The sequence below is a fragment of the Malaya genurostris genome, chromosome 2 (genome assembly GCF_030247185.1).
Source record: "Malaya genurostris strain Urasoe2022 chromosome 2, Malgen_1.1, whole genome shotgun sequence".
Taxonomy (NCBI): domain Eukaryota; kingdom Metazoa; phylum Arthropoda; class Insecta; order Diptera; family Culicidae; genus Malaya; species Malaya genurostris.
The window spans coordinates 216,969,438-216,991,692 of NC_080571.1; the positions used below are offsets into that span (position 1 = coordinate 216,969,438).

Genomic DNA, 22,255 nt, shown 5'->3' on the forward strand with positions numbered 1-22,255 from the left:
TATGCTATAACGGTTAATCTGAGTTGTTTGATGTTTTCACGATTGTTACTCAGTTTAGTATGATTCTTTTTAAATCAAACCATGTTCCAAAACTTACAGTAAAGATCCAAAAAAGTCATGTAAGTTATTTATTTTGTTTTCTTAAAATAGCATCGTCTATATCTTCTAAACTATTATCTTATATAGCTTATGTCTTCAGGTTTGTTATTGTACTTGAGTTTATCTAAAACATTGTCCAGAACACCAAAAACGTATTTCTTCAAACCAAAAAGTTAGACTTGTTTGTGTCTTTACAGTTAGTTTGAGAACATGGCGTGTCACTTTAAAAAATCTTCATACTAAGTTGAGTAAAGACATCTAACAACTCAAATCAACCGTTGCAGCATAATAAAATAAAGTCAATTCCCATATAAACTTTAAATCTCGGCGTGGAATTATAGTTTCATCGATCGAGCTGAAATTTTGAATAGTTCTATGGGACCTGAAAGAAACACGAAAAGTTTGGTGGAGCGAGAAAACCTTTCCATCTTATTCCCATACCATACCCTAGTGATTATGTTCAACAGAGAAAAGTGTACAAAAATAACAAATTTGTATCCTTGGTTGAATGATAACAGAAAACAATTCATAGTTACAGAGAGTTCTTGACCCACGTACATAATTTATATATGTACGCACTTTCGAACGATGCCATTACCTTATTTTATGAGAATTATTCAAACTTAATGAACACAAGAATTAATGTTAGAGAGTGTGATAAAGTTTATAGAAACCACCATCAGTTTTCTTTTACTCGGGTGTATCAAACAAATTGGATTGCACTACTACACTACCGCTAATCTGCCGCTGAGAACATGCCTCCGGAGCATAACCAACTCGTTCGCTAGTTTTCTAGTATTATGCTGCAGTTCTTCAATACTCTCGCAACTTATTCTCTCGCTCTCTTTCTGACTCAACCATGATAACAAACTCTGCTGGTAGAAGCTGCTCGAAATTGTTAGACAGTTTGCCTCTTTCGATCGAATTGTATTCATATCATACATTTTCGGTTTGATGCGCAACCAAAAAAAAAACATATGATTTCACTCCGCTCTGTCATTGCAATTCGTTCTCTCTTCATTTTCCACAGCTCTCTCCAGCTCTCGCTCTCTCTATCGCACACAGCATAGACTATGACATGTTGGTCGAATTGCCTCCCCCTGGGTTTAAGCAGGTCTCGCGCCTCACGATTTTCGGATAATACGCTTTTCCTCGTGTCCCCCGCGGCGATGTTTATGAGTTCCAAAGTCTGCAACAAACCGAAACGCTCTTTTGCAGTTGGCAGCCGTTTCAGTCCCGGACACAACGCTCCACGGTACGGTTGAGATTTTCTGTTCAGTTCCGCCCTCTACGCGAGTATGTTTTTTGCCAAGAAAAAGTGAATTTTTCAAGTTTTTCTTAATTGCCAGAAAGCAGTGGATAGGAAGTGACAGATCCCTAGCAGGGCTGGTGGTCCAGATTTGATTTCCTGGATTGTGTTCGGCTGTGAAAAGGAGAGCCTTGTCCGCATAACAATACAAAAGGAAAATTCACCATTCCGCGAGTGTGAACGTTGAGGAGAAAATTGGAAGCACCGCAACCGGGAGTAAATTATCCATAGATTCGTTTTTCTTTGTGCCGTCTTCTATCGATGCTATTGACTAGTCACATCTGGTGTGATCCATTGAAAATCAGCAGGTGGCAATATTGTGCGGAAAACGTGTGAAAAATTAGTGACAACTGTGTTGACAGGAAAGAAGCTTATTTCGTGAAGAGTATTTCAGTGGATAAGCAGTTTCCAGCAGTAAACATCAATCATAAAACTACCAAACAATTACAAATTGTGGACTAACCTACATGGGACTTACCAGAAGGTATGCATTGTTGAATATTGAAACAAATCAACTTTTCATAAAGAAAATATTCTACCACAAATCTCTCCTTTGAAGCTGCCTGAAAAATCTGTCTGTTTCAGAATGTGCTCGCCCGTCAGTCACCACGAATTCGCAGTGACGCTTGTCTCCTAAAAGCAGTAGCAAACAAAAGGATTTGAAATGGAAACAGTAGCACTTGGCAAAATGGAAAAAAATTTCAATGACTGGCTATATTTTCGTTGTTGTAAAACCAACAAAACCTCATCCACGGACTGTCGGTTCAGTCCGTTGGCAAACAGTAGGAACCAACGGTCGGGAAGGGCGGCAGGGGAATGCGTTGTATAGTCAAGTGGGATAAAATCGCTTTCATTTGTCCTCGGATGCCTCATCTCACATTTCATGCTAGATTATCAAGAGGAAAATGGAGAGACTTTTTCGCTTGGTTCTTAAATGAACGCCAATTTTACTCCACATGCTTGTTGTTGCTTATTGTGACGTATGTGTGTGATTTTCTTGCTGAAAGCGGATTAAAAATATCAGGAAGAATAGCTTGTTTGCCCAACGTTTGATCAAATTATTTGTGGTATCAAATTATGGGGACGAAATCTTTTCTACAAAAGCGTTTATCAACATCGATTCTGTCTAATATTGTTTGTTTTGAATTAAATCACTGAATGCTCACTAAATTCGCAAATATATTTAAATTTGAATTTGTTTTATTCATTTTCATTTGTTGAGCATTATAGTTACAACGTGTAACCTAACTTTGCCCGAGTGAGTGCAGACTCTGGTTACTCTGATACAATTTGACGCGCAAAAAATAATTTTAAATGTATTCGATGTAATTATTTCATTTAATTTTTGAACTTTTTTTGTAAAAATAAAATAAATCCTTTTTGAACAATCAATTGTTGGCAGAAAATCGGCTTCATCCTTCTGGAATGGCTCCAATCATACTTAACGAATCTTTTACAGGTAGTTCGCTTCCAAAATATACTGTCTGAACCAATTAATGTAACTTCTGGCGTACCTCAAGGCTCTTATCTATGCAGACGACTATGCTTATGTATGCAGACGACATGAAACTCTTCATGGAAATTAAAAAAATATCAACGACGCTGTAATATTCCAGAACGAAATTAATCTATTCCACATTTGGTGCTGCAAAAGTCTACTTCAACTCAATTTTAAAAAAATGCAACTCAAAACTTTCAGTAGGAAAAACGAAACCCATTCTGTAGACATATTTTTAGGAAATCAAATAGTAGAAAAAAGTAAAATTGTACGAGAATTAGGTGTAATCATGGACTCCAAACTAACATTTGCGGAACATTATAACACAATAATCAATAAAGCAAACAGTATGCTGGGCTTTATCAAACGCTTCAGTCATAATTTCCAAGACCCATATACTATAAAATTGCTATATAGTACATATGTCAGACCTACTTTGGAATATTGCAGCCTAGTATGGAATCCATACAATATTATTCACGAAGAACGCATCGAATCTATTCAAAAACAATTTTTTTTATATGCACTTCGTAAATAAACTGAACAGCATTTCCTTTACCACCATATGAATCACGCTGAACGCCACTACCTTGCAATGCTTTCTTTTATCAGCGACATAATTTCTCAACGCATTCAATCACCTTTTTTATTATCGCGATTAAATTTTTTATACCTAGCCGTCAATTACGAAACAGGAAATTAGTTCTAGAAAGAAACACTAGAACAAATTATGCAAAATATAGCCCAATCAATCGAATAATGCGCCACTACAACAATATTGCGAACATCTTGACCTTGGTATGTCCAAAAATGAAATGAAATCCCAGCTTAGTCATAGAAATAATGCGTAGTATCTAAGTAAACATCGTAAACCTTTTAGAGTCTACATTTGCTTGTCGGAATAAATAAATTAAAATTAAATTAAAAATTAAATATGTCTTAATGTAAACGACATTATCATGAAATTTTATCAATCCTACATAGACTGTATAATTTTTATACGCAATAAATATTTCATTTAAATAGTAAAAACAATCATCAAAATAAATGTCCCCCCCCCCTTCTTCCCCTATCCAGATTTTGTTTTTTTTATAGGAATCTCGGCAAAACAATTTCCGATTATTTTACATTTCATTTGATAAAGTTACATTGTATTGGATATAATTTTAATTTCGATTGCCTTTCTTTGTTTTTCCTTGTGGATGATCCTCAAAGTTTTTCGTCCGGGGGTCGACTCTGTTAAGTAAGTGAGTCATTGCAAAAAGTGAACTTAGTTATGGCGACTTTACGTCAACCCAACTAAAATGAATAAATCGTTCAGAACTTACCCACCATCTGGGCAAAATGTAATGATTATTCCGCCAACAACAGTGATTCCGAACCAATGCACTGGAGCGTGAATAGCGAACCACTGCTCCCACTTCATTCGATGAATAGCAATGAAAGCGCCTCTTTTTCAAACAAGGAAAATAACAACAAGCAAAAAAATAAACAATTAATATTGTTAAGCTTAAATACAAAGGAGCCGAATAAAATAAACTTTATGAAAAAAAACCTTTCACAGACAACAAACATTATTATAACAGCGAAATATTTCAACAGAATCCTTGCAAAAGGAAACTATCGGCACTGAAGCAATACGTCGTTTTTGCTGTTCTGATCAGCGAAGCTAAATTGTGCACGCGTAATTTCAGTATTCCATGTAGTCTCGGAGTTGTAGTAGAGGAAAAAAAATAGTTGAAATCCGTATAACTTATTTTACATTGATTACACATGTTTTTTATCAGGTGTATAACTTTGCTTCCGCCGTTTTCCGATAGATGGCTGTACCGGCTGGCTGGTCAAAATACATAGACAATAATGCCTTCAAAGTGAGTGTGTACAGTGCCTAACGAATTGTCATCGCCATTTCAGTGACAGTTGTTCTTGTTTTCGTATTATTCACGCTCGAAAATGTCTGTTTATGTGCCCAATTCTCGCCATTTGCCATTACATTTCTGTTAGAATAAAAAAAATGCAGCTAAAGCGCATCGAATGCTCTCAGAAATTTACGGTGATACTGCGCTGAATAAAAGGACGTGTCGCGAGCGGTTTCAACGTTTTAAAAATGGTGATTTCGATGTCGAAGACAAACATGGTGGAGGAAGAGAAAATACCTTCAAAGATGAACAACTAGAAGCATTACTTGATGAAAATTCGTGCCAAACCCAAGAAGAGCTTGCCGTATCGTTGGGAGTGAGTCAGCAAGCCATTTCAAAACGTCTCAAGGTCCTGGGCATAATTAAGAAAGAAGGAAACTGGGTGCCGTACGAGTTGAAACCGAGGGACATCGAGCACCGTCTATTTGTATGTGAGCAACTGCTTCAAAGACAAAATCGTAAGGGGTTTCTACATCAAATCATAACCGGTGATGAAAAGCCCGGGCATGCCACTTCGTCGAAGGCAAAACCGAATATTCACGGCGCCAAGGTTATGATTTGTATTTGGTGGGATCAGCTCGGTGTGACTTACTACGAGCTCTTAGATCCGGGTGAAACCATCACAGGAGATCGCTACCGAACGCAACTGATGCGCCTTAGTCGCGCGCTAAAAGAAAAGCGGCCACAATATCAAGAATGACATGACAAAGTCATCCTCCAACACGACAATGCTCGGCCTCACGTCGCAAAAGTGGTCAAAAAGTACCTGAAAACGCTAATATGGGAAGTCTTGCCTCACCCACCGTATTCCCCAGATGTCGCCCCTTATGACTTCTACCTATTCCATTCGATGGCACACGGCCTGGCAGATCAACATTTTCAATCCTTCGAAGAGTTGGAAAAAATGGATTGCTTCATGGATAGCGTCAAAAGAGGACTCCTTTTTTCGAGCCGGGATCCGAAAATTGCCGGAAAGATGGGATAAAGTTGTCGCTAGCGACGGACAATACTTTGAATAAAACATCTGTAAGCACTTTTTCGCAATAAAGCTTTTAATTTAAAAAAAAAAACGGCGGAAGCAAATTGCATATTTTTTGTAAGGGTGATTTTTTATGTTTAAACGAATTTTTATTATTTAATACGAAAAAATATTTTTTGACCCAAAGCAAATTATGTTTATGGAACTCATTAAGGTGCCTAAATTAACCCAGAAGAAAACATCCCGATCGGGAGTTTCATCATTTTTAATGATGAAAGAAAGTATAGAAAATTATAATAAATGAAAGTTTGGTGTAAGTTTTTCTATCATTGTTCGTAGAAAAAGTCAGACACAGTTTTCAGTGTTAACTTTCTACTACTTAACTACTTATATTCGTGGAAAACCCCACTTTTTTAAGCAAAATCCGTATAAAATTCAATGAATGTTACCAATGTACTTGAAAATTAGTTAAATACTGAAAAATCTGATAACCCTGGTTTTGATAGGCTGATAAACCGAAACTCACAATTAAGTATAATCTCTTATTAAGGGGATAGCCATTTTAAAAGGTTTTTCTCATTGTTGATGGACCAATCATTTTATATTATTCTATTTGAACAGCACGTAAAACAAAAAAAATGACCATGACATCCTGAGGCATTTGATATTTCGAATTATCACTAACTTCACTGAAGATCTATCGTTCAGCATAAAGCAAAGAGTGTTCTTTTCTCAGTAATGAAAAAAAACAATCATTTCATATTGATTGAAAAATGCAATTTTTGTAAAGGAAATCTGGGGATTGCTTACCACCTTTTGGTTCTGACTGAAAAATCACCCGAAAATCGTAATGTTTGACAAATGGTAGAAGTATCCAAAATATGCGTTCTTGTGTTACAATTCGTATTGAACAAAGCCTAATATATGTGGTGTTTTTACTGTTGTGTTTCCCCTTAACGGATATGTCACAAATGTCCGGCTAGGAGTGTCGCAATGTCGATCGATTAATCCAGTAATCGATTAATAACCGAGACAATCGAGTAATCGATTAATTGATTAGTTCGAAACCAATGTTCGGTTATTGAACTAATTTGAAACATACAGTATCAATAATCAATAATCGACAAATTGATTACTAACCCAAATAATCGAGTAATATTTAATCGATTAGTTTAAAAAATTGACAACCCTAGTTCCGGTAATTATCTAGAAATCGTCTGAATTTCTTCATTTCAGAACTGCGTCCAGATTGGAAAAATGAATCTTTAATGTTCGAACACATGCATGACATGGTTTGAATGTCTTAGAACATATAACTGCTGCAGAGCATTATTATAATGATGCTTGAAATGCGGGTTTTATCAAATCGACGGATATTTTTTCAGTTCTATGCATATGAAATGAGAAACGATTAGTGAGGGATGGGCGAAAACAGAGCAACACTTTTGAAGCATTCAAACAGGGGCGGACTCTGAATTTCTGAATCAATTACAAAGTGTCCCTGTTGCAGGCGCTCCGACAAATGAATCCATTTATTAAATTATTAATTTCGTACTGCATGGTCTGAAAACTGGGATCCAAACTCCATCGTCGAATTCAGTCCTGCATTATCCGTATATCACTTATAAACACCAACACACCTAGCCGAGCGAAACAAAGGGACTTTCCATGGGATACATCCATACATACAAGGACGCGTACTGGCAGCGGACCACGGACCAGCTTCCCGTCCACCAGTCCGCGCTCCAGTCGATGTGGAGTGGTAGCGGAAGTGCTTTTTGTGACGCTCCGAGGCTTTGGGCGCGCAATTATCCTTTGTTAGGAAGATTTCTCTCCATTCCCGTGGAAAAGCGATCGCTGCAGGGGGAAAATTCTTTTCTCATTGCGAATGAGAGGGTGAATTGTGACATGATAGGAATCTGGTGTCGGGATCGACATTCGACAGATGGCAAAAGGTTCATCGCACAAGCAACGGTCTCTGGACTAGGCCAAGTCAAAACATACTGGATTAGGTGGGACCGCGGTGGGGCAGGCTGTTTCTTTGGCGAGTGTGTAAGTCTGTGTGTGTATGTGGATGTTTTAAGCACCTATTCAAGCGCTGCCGTTGGCAAAAAATGCGAACGTTGCGATTCATAATGGATGCCTGCACCGTATCAGAGATGAGACTAACGATTTGATTTTCTCCCCATGTGCCAACGAAGGACCTGCGAACAGACATGGGATGTTTTGTGAAGTCGGTGAATTGACGACTTACACAGTAGCGCGTAGCGGATAGATTTTTGGGAAACCGTAGATTTGAATGGCCTATCGTTGCTTTTGTTTGTGTTATTGTTGGATTAGATGCCTACTTATGGGGTTCGGATGAAAGGAAAGCGTAACGAATCTCGGAATAACATCGGAGTGGGGATGAATGCGAAAAGTTTGTTGATGGGTGAGACTCCGCTTGATTTATTGGAAATTGATAAATGTGTTTATTGAGTGAATAATGATCAGTTTTCAGCATTCCGATTTATGGTAGCAATTGTTTAGCTGTTGTGAAGTTGTGAAGTAAACAATTGACCGTATGAATAAAACGTAGCATGCTTGAATTTCGGTAGTAAATGCTACATGTGGATCGTGTTCCTGTCAAAAGCAGAGACTTTACTACACAACAACGTTCGAACATGTAGTATTTACTACAATTTTTCGGTAGGTAGCTCCAGAGGTTGCTACTCGTGTGTTTGCTGATAAAGTGAAGTAGAAAAATTAAAGAAAGTGGCATTTTTGCAGCAGTAAGTACTTTTCTTGCTTTGTGCATACTTATTCCAGCTTTTCCGGCTCCGAGTCGATGCAGCATACAATAAATGCTCAAATTCGAAGGTAGCATGAACTATATGTTCGAAATTGTTTTTTTATTCATACCAAACGTGTTTTACTCTGTGGAGTATGTTTTTGAGAAGATACTAAAAACAGCAGACTTTACTACATTTTATTCATACGGTCCAATAAGTCGTACAAGCCGAATAAAATGATGTGCCGATCAATGACTACGATGCAGATCTTAATGAAGTTTCCAAACATTCACTCGACCATCTACGATTTGCATATAGCTTTTCACGTGCTGATATATTTTTTTCAGTGATTCAAATCACCTTGATTCAAAATTATCACGATACATTTTGCAAGTATTATTAAAGACATTCGAAAAAAGGTGGACTTAAAGCAAATTGGAATGTCTTGACGACTTGACATGCGAATGTTCCGGGTAGATTCTAGTTCGTATTTGCCGACAAGTTCGCGAAGAAAGCCATGATTTGGCTAGCGGTTTGCAGTTGTGGCCCGAAAACGGAACCATTCGTCACACCCTCGACGATAATATCCCAACTTTACCCAACTCCCAACATCTTTGAATGCCAGAAAAAGCATGTGTTACCGTTTATTCGTAAGCATAGGGTCAAATTCATCTCTTGGCACGATTTGGTTTGCTACCATCACATCAAGGTGGTTCGGTTCTGAGCAGAGATGCCAGGTAGAAATTTCAAATATATTAAGACAGGGTTGCGAATGTCTGTATATCCGAAAAAAAATCTGCATTCAGCAAGTATTTCTTGTTGGCAGCAATTTCTCTATAAATTATGATACGCTAAACTGACTTGACATACAAAAAATGGCGGGTGGGTAATGTCAGACATAACTGGATGTCGTGAATACGAAAAAACTGGCACGCTCCTATCACTTATCCGAATATCAGTTAGTTGATTGATTGTATGAATTGTGCAAGCTTTCCCCTTTTTCACTAATAGAGTTTGAAGCGATGTACCTACATTAAAGTACAGATTAGTTACATTAAACAGCTACTATTCTACAGCTATATATTCCAAACTTGAAACAATTCCTTTTTAATTTGCCAATATAGGAGGCTAGGTACGACAAATTTGTAGTTTATTTTTATGGAAGCTATGATGATCGAAGATATCTGATTCTTCTTGAAATTTCAGTACGAGACAATTGCAATGGCCTGGTCTGAAATGTATCGACAATCTTCGGTATGCAAGAGTCATTTTAATAATAATAATGATAGTAATAATAATAATAATAATAATAATAATAATAATAATAATAATAACAATACAGATTAATCTATACATATATGTATCTATATATATAAAAATGCAGAGATCATTCTTTGTAATCGCATCACGTAAGAACGGATGGACGGATTGAGATGCTTTTTTTTTGTTTGATTAGTTTTTACCCCCACCGGGTTCGTACATCAAAAAAATTAGGAAAACTTACCGGAAAAGTGGAAAAAACCAATAAAGTTATTTTGTATGGACAATGGAATTTTCCACTGCAAAAGTCGCCAATGATTGCTAGATCATCGATAGGTGTTTGGCGCATAACGAGTTGTATAAGTGTTTGGCCATCGAAGAAAGGAATACTAGATCGTTGAAAGAATCATTTGGCGCGCAACGAGTTGTTTTGTGTGAATTCATGTGGTTCGTTATTTCGAGCCACGTGTTTAATTGGGTATCAACATTATTGATAGCCAAATGATTCAATGATGGAACGCATATGAGTGTTCTAGCTATACCGTAAACATGATCAAAAGTTCTGATACTGTTTACCAGAAGATGCATTGTGTGCAATGTAATCGGTTAGTTGTTTATTGTTGGCCATCGTAGGCGTGAGTTGAACAAATCACCTTATAAATAGAACGACTTTTGTACGAATTAATGATAAGATGCTGCAGTTTAAATAATGAGATCAATCATAGAGGTTTGCTTTGAATTTAGCATGCTGAAGTTCGTTCGCGTCGGGTAAATTCTGGTGGATTGAAAACCATTAGTTGTGAGATTTTATGCATTGACTCGAACGATAAGCTGCATACTGGTACAATCACTCCTCATCTTAACTCCTCTATAACAGAAAAACTGCACATTATTTTCATATAAAACTTTCTGATATAGATTCTCAGTGCCGAACTCCACCATTCATTAATTGTAGGTGGGGTACTAAACAAAATTATGTGGTGTTGACTAATGAGATGACTATTGATAAAACTATTAAACGAATGCAGTGTTCATGTAAAAGTTAATGGATACAATATTTAAAAGAATGGTAACTTGAACTTTCGAATGTCCAAGAATTACTCATTTTATCATTCGATTTTTTAACAATATCAAACTAACCATAGTACTCAAGGAGGACTAAGGATTTGAAGATAAAGTGCGGAAAATTCGACGTAACAAGGTTCATTTAAGTAAGAAGAAGATTTCTTGCATCTAAACTTTTACCGTCTACCAGAGGAGTCGAACTTAGCGATGCGAAACATCCGAGTCTCTGATATGTTAAATTTTTTTTTGCCCACCACACTCCCCCACACCAAAAAATTTACTAAATAGTTACTGACTGACCAGAAGTCATACATTAAAAGTAAAAATAAAGTTTTATCGCTAAATTGTTAATGGAATTTTTTTCCTGTGATTGTCACGCTACGAACATTCATCAAACACGATTAAATAATATCACCAGACTAGCGAGAAGTGACGAACTACAAGCCGCGAGGGCAGCTTTTGTAAATTTGTTCTAATCAATTTAAAGTAGTCATCTCAGTTATTTTTGCCTCACTTTTTATTCCATATGTCGAAACCATAGTCTGAGAGAGATCAACAATCGCTACTCGATGCACTGACTCAAAAGATGATTCGCGGTGCATTCGCTTTATTTTTGCGTAACAAAAGCTTTTAACATATTCACAATTTTTTTATGAATTCATCGCAGCCAAGTAATCAGTAAAATAATGGAAAGATACATTCACAGCATAACGTTTGACAATTCTACTGTCCGAAAACATAAATTTAAAAAAAACGGGCGAGACGAAGTTCGACGGGTCAGCTAGTGTATAAATAAAATACAGATTACCCTGTATATATGGCAACCCTGTATCGCATGGCATATTTTCACACGACCCCATACTAGTATAAAGATGTGTTCAACATCATCACATTCGCTTTCGCATTGCCGTTCGTAATTGAATGTGTTAGTGACGGTACAAATCTGCCTTTTTCCGGTTTTCGGTGCCATCTAGCTGACGGTGTCTCGTACGTTCAGAGTAGCTGCTTTAACTTAGATGACACTATTTCTCACATCACATTTCATTTTACACCTGCTAGTGGCAGCGGTGTATGGACGTCCCCTTTGTTAGAATTCCTTTCCTGTAGGCAGAACGGGAAACAGTGAAACGATATAAAAGAGAGAGTTAGTATAGCAGCAGCCAGTAATACTGAATTGGCTGTCGAGCTGTTAACAGCATCTTGTGGAATTTTTACGCAGAAACACGCACACAGGAGGAAGAGTTAAGGGCAAGGCAAAGTCCCGCTCGAACCGTGCTGGTCTGCAGTTCCCAGTTGGCAAAATCCATCGTCTGCTCCGGAAGGGAAACTACGCAGAGCGTGTCGGTGCCGGTGCATCGGTCTATCTGGCGGCAGTGATAGAGTACTTGGCTGCCGAAGTGTTGGAATTGGCCGATAACGCTGCCCGTGACAACAAGAAAACGAAAATCATCCCTCGCCATCTGCAGCTGGCCATCCGTAACGATGAGGAGTTGAAAACTCCGTCCTTTTCAGGACGACCACATCACTGTGATAAAAAAATATTTAGGATTGCTTTAAGTTTAGCCAGTTCTGTTACGCCTGGAAAGTAGAATGCGCAAATCGAGTGGAAACATTCGTTCTAACAATTTGTTCATCTCTTTCATTTGTTCAATTTGTTCAACTTTGTTTCGCACGGCATATTTGTATACTAGTATAAAGATGTGTTCAAAATCATTACTTTCGCTTACGCATTGCCGTTCGTAATTAAATGTGTGCAAATTAATTTAACTTCCATCTTGATTAATCTTTTGGTAGGAAATATAGAGATCTGAGATGGTTCTCGTGTGTGTCTTGTTTCGGTAATGGGTCTTGCTGGACTTTTTGGCTACCTTTCTACCGGTTTTCGGTGTCATTGTGCTGACGGTGTCTCGTGCATGCAGATCGGGAAACAGTGAGACGACAGGTCCTCGATGTTGCTCTTGTGTGTCTTGTTTCGGGAACAGTTGCTCAGCAAATGGTAGGAAAAATGAACCGCTCATCTTTTATATGAATGATCTTGTATAGATTCAGACATCTCGCGTTCTGATTGGCTGGTGCTTTCATGAGTTAAATCAAACAGGTTTTTCAATAGTGTACTATTGAAAAATTTCAATGTTGTTGCAATACACGTTCAAGTTAAAAATTTTCGATTCTATTGGTAGTTAGATTATATAAATCCTTCTACAGATCACTGAGCTATGAGCTTTCAAAATACGAGAAAGGCAAACGCGCCTTATGAATTATCTTCTTTGATACTCGTTTATACCAAACATTTCAGAAAAGTTTAATTTTGAACTATTTGAGAATATGTCACAGAACGGAAAATTTTATTTTAAAATTGTGATCATATTTCCGATGGCGTGTAGCAAGAATTATATTGATTCATTAGATATAACATGAGATATTCACGATCAAAATCTTATCACTCTCTCAGAGGGTAAATTTTGAAAAGGCGCCCCATAGTAAAGTAAGTCGTATTCACGACAAAAAAAAACAAGGTCGCGACAATTTCCAAAGTCTGCAAATTTTTACGAAAATCTGCGAAAAACTCGATTTTCAAAAGTCTGCACAACAAAAAATGTCTGCAGCACTATGTACGAAATTTGCAGATTCACAGACAAATCTGCAGATCTGGCATCTTTGGTTCTGAGGTGGTGGGCTGCCAACAAGTTCGATTTTGTCTCCAGGCTGATGAATCCTGCAAACTGCCCGGAATTTTGATCAAGTGGAAAATGCAGGGCAATTTTAAAGTGTCAACTTCGGCGAATCTGTGTGACAGTCATGGACATCCCTCAAATGAGGGTAAAATGGAAGAAAAGCACTTATTCCGTGTCAGTTTCCCCTGTGTGGGCGCTGATGTGCTCTATGAAAAGGAAGTAATGTAACAATTTTATGCTGTAACTATGACGTTTCAATGAAAGTACTGTAATGCAAACATTACCGGATCTTTTTGACTGATCATGATTTGTTGTATTCATTGATTTCCAGATTTTGCTATTTAAAGTTAAAGTTCTATGAAATTTTTTGATCCTATATTTGGTAGGAATTTTCCTCCTGGTGGGAAGTTTCTTCCTGCGCACGAAGAACCAGCAGATCTCAAAATTACAATACTGGTTGTTTCAACTAAAATGTTGTTGATTTAACTAACATAGGGTAAAGGCTCCCTATTTCATCTGAGCTCCTATTTCCATCTCATCCCGTCACCTCATTACTTTGAACATAAATAATATCTTACAACGTACCTGAACCAAACTGTGAAATGTTTTAAAATGACTATAAAAGCTATTGTCACACTTTCCCATTGAATGAAATGGTTTTAAATTATTCGGTGATCGTTTTTTTCATTTAAAATAAACTCACTCTTCAATTTAGGACACATTTTCGTCTCAAGATTTACAGTTCGTCATGTTTCTGATTATCTACTAATCGATTCGTCTCAAAACATGAGCACTATCTCGCACAATTACACTACCATTGAATGCTGGATAACTTCATAATTAGTAATGTTCACTTGCCACTTGTTTAATTAACGATTAAAAGCTTCAAAAATTACGCAACAAGAAATAAAAGTCTTCAAAAACATGAGATGAAAGTTTTTCACTTATTTCACTTGATTGCGCTTTGTTTTCGTCTCATTTGGTTTCGCAAAATTGCCAAGTTATCTCATAATGTTTCAAAACATAAAATGTTTTTCTTCTTCAAATTATCATAAAAAAGTATGTTTTTGGTATCCGTGACATTAGTTGAATTATATTATTGATATTAATATTTCAATAAAACTGTTTCGGCTTCGAATATTACCAGACAGAGCTTCTTTATACTATTGAAATAACCATTGTGGCAAATCTAGTAGCACTGGTTTCATGCAGCTATACGTCAACATAACGCTGTGAAGTGTGTGTGTTTCATCGGCTGTGCACAGAGATGCCAGATATTTTCATAGAAAATATGTATTACTTTGCATAAAGTGGTTTTAATCATAATCAATTATCTACATAAAAGATTTCCACTTTAACATGTGATTTGTCGTTGATTAATAAACTTTTAAAGAATCACTGCAATCAAATACTTATTGATACTCAGAGAGAAAAGTCTAATTTTTTACTTTTACTTTTTATGAACCTGAACAAATCTGTAATAAATTTAGGAAATGTGTATAAAATCTGTACATTGATTTAAATCAGTATGCGAACGCAAAAATCTATACAATGCAGATAAATCTGTATAAATAGCATCTCTGGCTCTGCATTTTTTTAAGAAGGGCTAATGCCTAAATAGTAACAATTCCGTGTTTGGTTTTATTTAAAGTTCACCAAATTAACTTTGCAATAAAATTTTGAATTTAAAGCGAAAGGTAACAAAAACGACTGAAAATTTTTTAAACGTTGAAATAATTTCAAACTGGTTCTAAAAATATCGTGTGTTGGCTCATAGTTGGCATTAGGCCGTTTTTTAAGAAGAATTCTGACATTTTGAACCTGATAGTGTAATAGTGGAATATTTTGTTTTGATTACTGTCGCCATTACTAATTTATAGAATGAATAAAGGACCAACGATAGGATGGATAAAAATCCATTGAGATGGAATTAGGAGCAGAGTTGTGAACACATCATAAGTGTTTTAGCTGTATCATGAATATTAGTTAAATTTTCAAGAAATGTGAATCAATTCTCAACGTCGAGCAAGGCGAATGAAGCAGTAATATAAAAAAGTTATAGTGATTTTAGTGGCTGAATCGGGGTTTTGAGCCGACGTTCTCGCAAATGAGATGAAATAGAGAGCCCTTACCCTGTCTGTTGATTTGTCACAGCAATTTAGGTAAACTAAATATCTGTATTCAAATGCTGTCACCTGGTTGAAAACAAAGACAGCAAAACGCAAAACAAAAATCCTCTTCAGTGCACCAGAAACGGTTGAAGTTGAAAATTTTGAATGGCAATTGAATGTCATTTAAGTGAGGGTATGCAGAAGAACATAAGAGTGTAATTGTAAAACAAGTTTTCTATTTGAATAATACACGTGACCTTATTCCTCATACGATGTAGTTCATAAAGACCTAATTCGTCAAATGACGGAAAATTTCATTTGTATTGACTTAATGTTTGATTAGCTTGAATTTTACTGGTTTCGATTGTAACTTGCATTATGCTAGCAGGTGCGTCTGTACGAATTTAAATGCACCTATTACCGACCAAGCAGTTGTGTGCTTCTGTGGCTCAGTCGATTAACAGACGTACATGCGATCCAATGATTCTCGGTTCAAGTCGCGGCGGTTGCTATCAATTATTCTTTTTTTATTTCAACGAATTTCATGTCATGGAGTTTTAGACACAATATTAAATGTTCTTCCACGTGAATTTGCGTGAACTGCGACGCTCCAGTTATGTGCATCTAATAAGATGTAAAATCACAGGGTTTTTTCGAAGTGTGCCAGTACTTAGGCAAAATTTCGTTGTTCAAGCGGTGAACGATTAACTGCTCCCTGTAGAGACTAGTAGTAAAAAAGATATTGCAATAAACGTTAGGGAGTGTTCGGTTACCAGCACCCATTTATTTTAAGCACATAACATCTGACTTAGTGCACATTATGCGGACATCTATACATCAATGGAAAGCTAAAGTCCCTAGCTAACAACTAAATATGAAACTAAGTTGGTTCATTTGATAGAAAAAAACTATATTATCAATTTAGTAAAGTGGTAAATTTTGACCATTTCAAAAAAGGTGTTCGGTTACCGGCACCCAAAAAATTTCGAATAAAATGGAAAAATATAAGCAAAAACTGCAATTGTTCAAAGAAAAAAAGATATTTTATTTTCGGAAGCGTTTTGGACAAAAGTCTTCATTATCTGATGGTGACTTCGCTTACACACTTAGAAAATTTCGCAGAATTCGGTAATTTTTTACCAAATTTTAAACAGCTGAATTAATTAATTTATTAATAGATTACCGATCGTTCGGTAATTGCTGAACTGTCAAACAGCTACCGTAAACTGTAAACCAATTGGATCTAACTGATTGTTCGGTAATTTTTTATTTGTTTGCTTTCCATATGGTTAAAATTCTGGATTTTCGAATTTCAAAAAACAACACAAATTCACAAAAACGAATGAAGGAAATTCCAGCCTGTTGTGGCTATGGTTTTATTCCACAAAAATCAAATCAAATGTTCCGGCTGACCGAAATTATGAACGCCTTCCAAAACACTGCACAATCCGTCGACTCCACCAGAAATTACCCTCGAACGATTTTTGTAGGAAACAAGTGGACAAGTGATACAAAACTATTTTCTGCCTATAAGTAAACAAAAAGCTTTTAATGGTTCTATTGTTTTAAAAACTTTTGCACCTGTATCTCAATCCATTCGATGAACTCTTCAAGATTTTTTTCGTTTGGTTAATAAAAAGACACTTACTAGAACTGTTTGACAGTTAGTTTCATGACAATCAGTTTTCACAGAAGTTCGGTTATTGGTGGATAATTTTACCATACGGACAGTATGGTTTTTACCGTACTCGGCGACTATTCAGATTTACCGTATGAATTGTATATCTATTTACAAAATTATGTAATGAAAATTTACGTAAGACGTCCGGTAAAAATTTGCATAATTATTGTAAAGGAAATCTCATGTACCGAAATATCGGTCATTTCTATAGATTTCTCGTCAAAAATATTACCGAACAAAGGAATTAAATCTTAGTGTGTAGGCTCTCTTGGCCGATGATTGGATGGTAACTCCTTTGGTGTTGATTTGGTAGGTCTTCCAAGTTTTTTTCTTAGCCGGTGAATCTTTGGCTTACTTTGTCTCGGCAGCAACCTGCATAACACTGACAATTTTTCACGATTTGTCGAAAAAAATTGCGTCCCGGTAACCGAACACCTTGAGGTGCCGAAATTGGTAGACATTTTGAAAATGACAAAAAAAAATTTTGTAGCTTCCGGTATTAAATCACGAAATAGATCGATTTCACCTTATAAATATTCAATCCACTCACCTTTCCGATTGATGTTCTTCAATTTATGGTACTATAAAAATAGTTAGAAAAAACTTTTGTGTTGATTTTCACGCAGTTAACATTTGTTTTGAACGCAACAAAAAATTTGTAATTTGTTTGCTTCGGTATTCGGCACAAAAAGAACGGGCTGCTTTTACACACACACACATGACATTTGTCGGAATGACGCTATCTGCTTTCTGTCAAAAGTTACGGTGGGGTGCCGACAACCGAACACCTTCCCCTATTAATAAAACTACCATTGTTGGTTTCTTCGAGCAATAGCGGAGAAAACTGCATTTGCGTTTTTCAATAATGGCATGAGTGGGTTTCACGCATCGTTTTTAGTACGATATACTAAATTTTTTATACACTGTTCAGTAGTAAGTACGATAAAATTTCAGCTTATTTTCGGTAGTCGGCTACCCAGAGCAATAAACGCATGATAATATTATCAGAATATTTACTAACAAACACAGGGGTGATGCACGCATGGATTTAAGCCCGGACGATCAGTTACCACAAATCTTTTCCAATTCGTAACAACTTGTTTTGAACACTTAGAACACGGCGCGCAAGTGGATGTAATTTATACGGATCTTAAAGCTGCTTTCGATACAATTGACCATGATATTCTGCTAGTAAAATTATCTAAACTAGGGATTTCAGAGTGTATTAGTTGGCTGAGATCCAATTAGTTGGCTAAGATCATACTTGACTTACAGAACTCTACGTGTTAAGCTTAGCTCAACTAAATCCTCCGGAGTACCCCAAGGAAGCAACCTAGGTTCGTTGCTGTTCATTCTGTATTTCAACGCATAGATGGCATTTCACCAGAGTGATACACGCTGGCGTCAGATTCTTGTCCACACCGAGGATGCAAAAAACGAAGCGTCGCACAAAGAGGAAAGCGCACTTCTTCTCAGTGTCGAATAGACAGCATTTGAGTGTGTGCTTGTGGTTAAAGCAGCTGGCGCGAGTGCAACACATTCTCTTCGCATGAATCGCTCACACGCGCTCTCGTCTAAATACACCCAAGTGACCACTGGCGCGTGATGGTGAGCGAACACTTCTGTGAACTTCAATTAATAGAGAGTAGATCTGTCCTACCTATGAAAAATTTGCAAGGAAAACCGTTCGTTCGATCTACTAGGATCGAGGGGCCCTATTTAGAATGACTCCGACATATGTTACATAAACAACAAGACAGTAAACGTAATGAAATGTAATACAATATCAGTTCCAGTGAAAAAGTTTGAAGTGTATGTTAAAAACCGCCGTAAAAGGCACACCGAGAATTAGGTACATTATTTTTTAATCTTTGGACCCCTCCCGAAATGAAATCCTGGGTAAGGGCTTGTTGAGGACTGCGTTTGCCTTCAAGCAATATTAGAATAAGTTGTCGAAAGGTGTCATCGAAACAAGCTGACCGTGAGAATTTCGAAATGCATGGTTATGTTCTACCATCGTACCAAACAGTAAATAAGACTCGACTATTTCATCGATAGTGTTATTCTGGAAAGAACTCACCAATTTAGCGATTTGGGTGTACTACTTAATCCAAAGCTTACGTTCAATTTGCATCGATCGACAGTAATCGCAAAAGCTAATCGACAATTAGGGTTTATCACGAAGATATCAAAATAATTTTCTGATCCGTACTGTTCAGAAGCTCTCTACTACTCCCTCGTTAGGACAATACCGGAAAATGTTTTAATTGTTTGGCATCCTAATCAGCCTGGACTCAGACTTGGAGCCTGAGGATCGAAAACGTGCAGCGCAAGTTAATCAGATTTGCATTGCGGTACCTTCCTTGGAGTGACCCGATAAATCTACCCCCGTATGATACTCGCTGATGCAAGCTGCTAAATATGGAAACTCTTCAAAGACGTCGTTGTATCCAACAGGCTGGATTTGTTGCAAAGCTTTTGAATGGAGAAATCGACAGCCCTAATCTATTGTCATCGTTATGCATCCGAGTGTCATCCAGATCTCTGCGTCATAGATCCTTACTCGTACCTCGCTTCCATCGTACATCCTTTGGACTTTACGAACCGTTTACATCAATGATCCGCACTTTTACATCTGTCGAAGAGTTTAAAACAACAAAATATAAAATAAATAAAATGTAGGAATGTAGAGAATTCCTCGGTTACTATTAGTAACATGCATGAAACTAACAATTCTTCCCTTACCATGTACATTCATTCGGACGACATTCGGACGTAGTCGGCGTCAGTATTAATCAGCATACAGGGATCGATGCAGTTTGCACAACGTAAAACAACATATTATTTCCAAGCATGTTGATGCAAAGAAAAATTTGCTACCTCAATTGGTCGTGTTCAATAACACGGGCGGTCTCTAATGCTAATGTTTTTGACAGATGATTACCGAACGGTTGTTGACTGTTGAAAAACGCAAGTGAAAATCTAAGATGATAATGTTTTGCTGATGATCGAACCGGCATCGAAGCGTGCAGTGCCTGTGTATCAAACCCGCCTTAATTGCTTATCAATAAGCTGCCAAATCGCGTAATCAAGTCATCATTATTCCATCATACCAAGGATTGTCCCGATTACCTAAAAACCGATTACGTCCTCACGGACGCTTCGAATGCTTCGAGCTCCTCCCGGAATCAATTGAACTCTCACTCTCGATGGGCGTTACTCCGTCAATCTGTTGCGCTTCTCCTGCCAAAATTAGCAATAGCCGCAGCAGTGGCGGCAGTGGCAGCGGCAACAAAATCAGCTGTAATTTATCTTTCTTTTCTCCGTTTGTTTCTTCGTTTTTTTTACGTAAATAAACGAATAATAAATCACGCCACGGAACAATTAGTCGGCTTTCAAAACGCTCCAAATCGATTTATTTATTTATCGGTCGGGAAAGGCCGTTCAACGAACGTTTCCTAAAACCATGCAACCGCGGACGGCCAACCGGCCTTGTCTTGGCAAACTCGGCGCACTCGACGCTCGAATCTCCGTGAGGCAAATCATTGTATAACAGTAAATTTACAACGTTCGACGCGGTGCGGTGCGGTGATATAAAATAAATGTGTGCATGTTGAACTGATAGTCGCCGATGGTCGACGACGCACATCGCACCATCATCGATCATCGCACGATCCACGGCCGCTGGCGGCCAGTGTGTCGTGGTCAATGCATATTCTATGCCGAACAGTCGGTCGCTCGGTCGGTCCATCCAATCCGTTGTACATACGCATCTCGTTGCTCGGATGAAGAGGGAAAAGAGAGGGAACCGGATGGCCGTTAAAATGAAAGGGGAGAAATTCATCTCTCTAGAGCATTTATTTTGTGCAGCAGCTTGGAACACGTTGAGCTGCGTATGCCGCCGCCTGATGGATTCCGCCAAGCCGACCGGGCGGGCCTGTGCCGGTCGGATCGATGCGCACTCGGTGAGTGCTCGAGTGCAGTACCCGCACTTCGTAATGCTTATTCCTATCCGTCATCGTGCAGTCAGTCGTGGCAGGCTCGGACGAAAGATAGGGCTGGGACGATGCAACGATGATTGTTCTGTGTCAGTTCATATTCACAGCTAGGCTGTCGTGTTATTGACAAAGCCTCGCAGTATAGACTACTGCGATACGATGTTTTCATGATCTTATTAGGGAAGTGAAGTAGTCGCATCCTATTCATGAGTCAGTGATGCGTAGTAGTGCATCATGGTGATAGATTAAATAAGACATATTTATGTGTGTGCAAATGGTGCAATCTCCGCAAGCATCGGGTAAATTGTCATCTGCTAGGACGCAAGCGATAAGAGCCCCTAATTATTAATGTTCTAATGACAATTCCTCATAATATACACAAAGTTAGTTTGCATCCTGCTGCATAACTGATTAATATCAAAACCACGACTAAATGATCCTCGCAGACCAATCATAGCAACGTTCGCACCGTAGTTAGAACGGCGTATGAACAATCTGTGAAAGGCACTGTTATGAAGAGCTCAAAGTCGAACGTTGATATGATGAAGCAATCCTATCTTACAAAGTATTTGCTACCTGGATAAGAAGCGAAATAGTTCCAGTCGCACTTGTAGTGTGTCTAGACCAAATAGTAACCCGCGACTTCCATAATTTGATAGTTGATGAGAATAGCTCCATCCCGAGTAGAAGTGAAGTGATTTGCAAACCAAAAACATTTTATTATTAAAATCAAACATCTTAATGGCAGAAATTAACATTATTCAGTTTGAAATAAGAATTAAAATATCAAAAAGTACGGGTTTGTAATGTCAGAGACATAACTGGATGTCGTGAATACGAATAAAACTGACACTCTTTCTTTATACTTCCGAATATCAATTAATTGATTG

The 22,255-nt window shown here is 37.6% G+C and overlaps 1 protein-coding gene across 5 annotated transcripts in view; it reads left to right on the forward strand.

The window, feature by feature from the left end:
• Positions 1 to 1,321: 1,321 nt before the first annotated feature.
• The window catches only part of LOC131427563 (dual specificity tyrosine-phosphorylation-regulated kinase 2), a 303,588-nt gene continuing 282,654 nt past the window's right edge, over positions 1,322 to 22,255 (forward strand). For 4 of the 5 annotated variants that reach the window (XR_009229283.1, XR_009229284.1, XM_058590874.1 and 1 more), the window contains exon 1: positions 1,322 to 1,892. The gene's annotated coding sequence lies outside the window, so the exon portion shown is untranslated. The remainder of the gene's footprint in view (positions 1,893 to 22,255) is intronic. The other variant, XM_058590876.1, reaches the window with a different exon arrangement.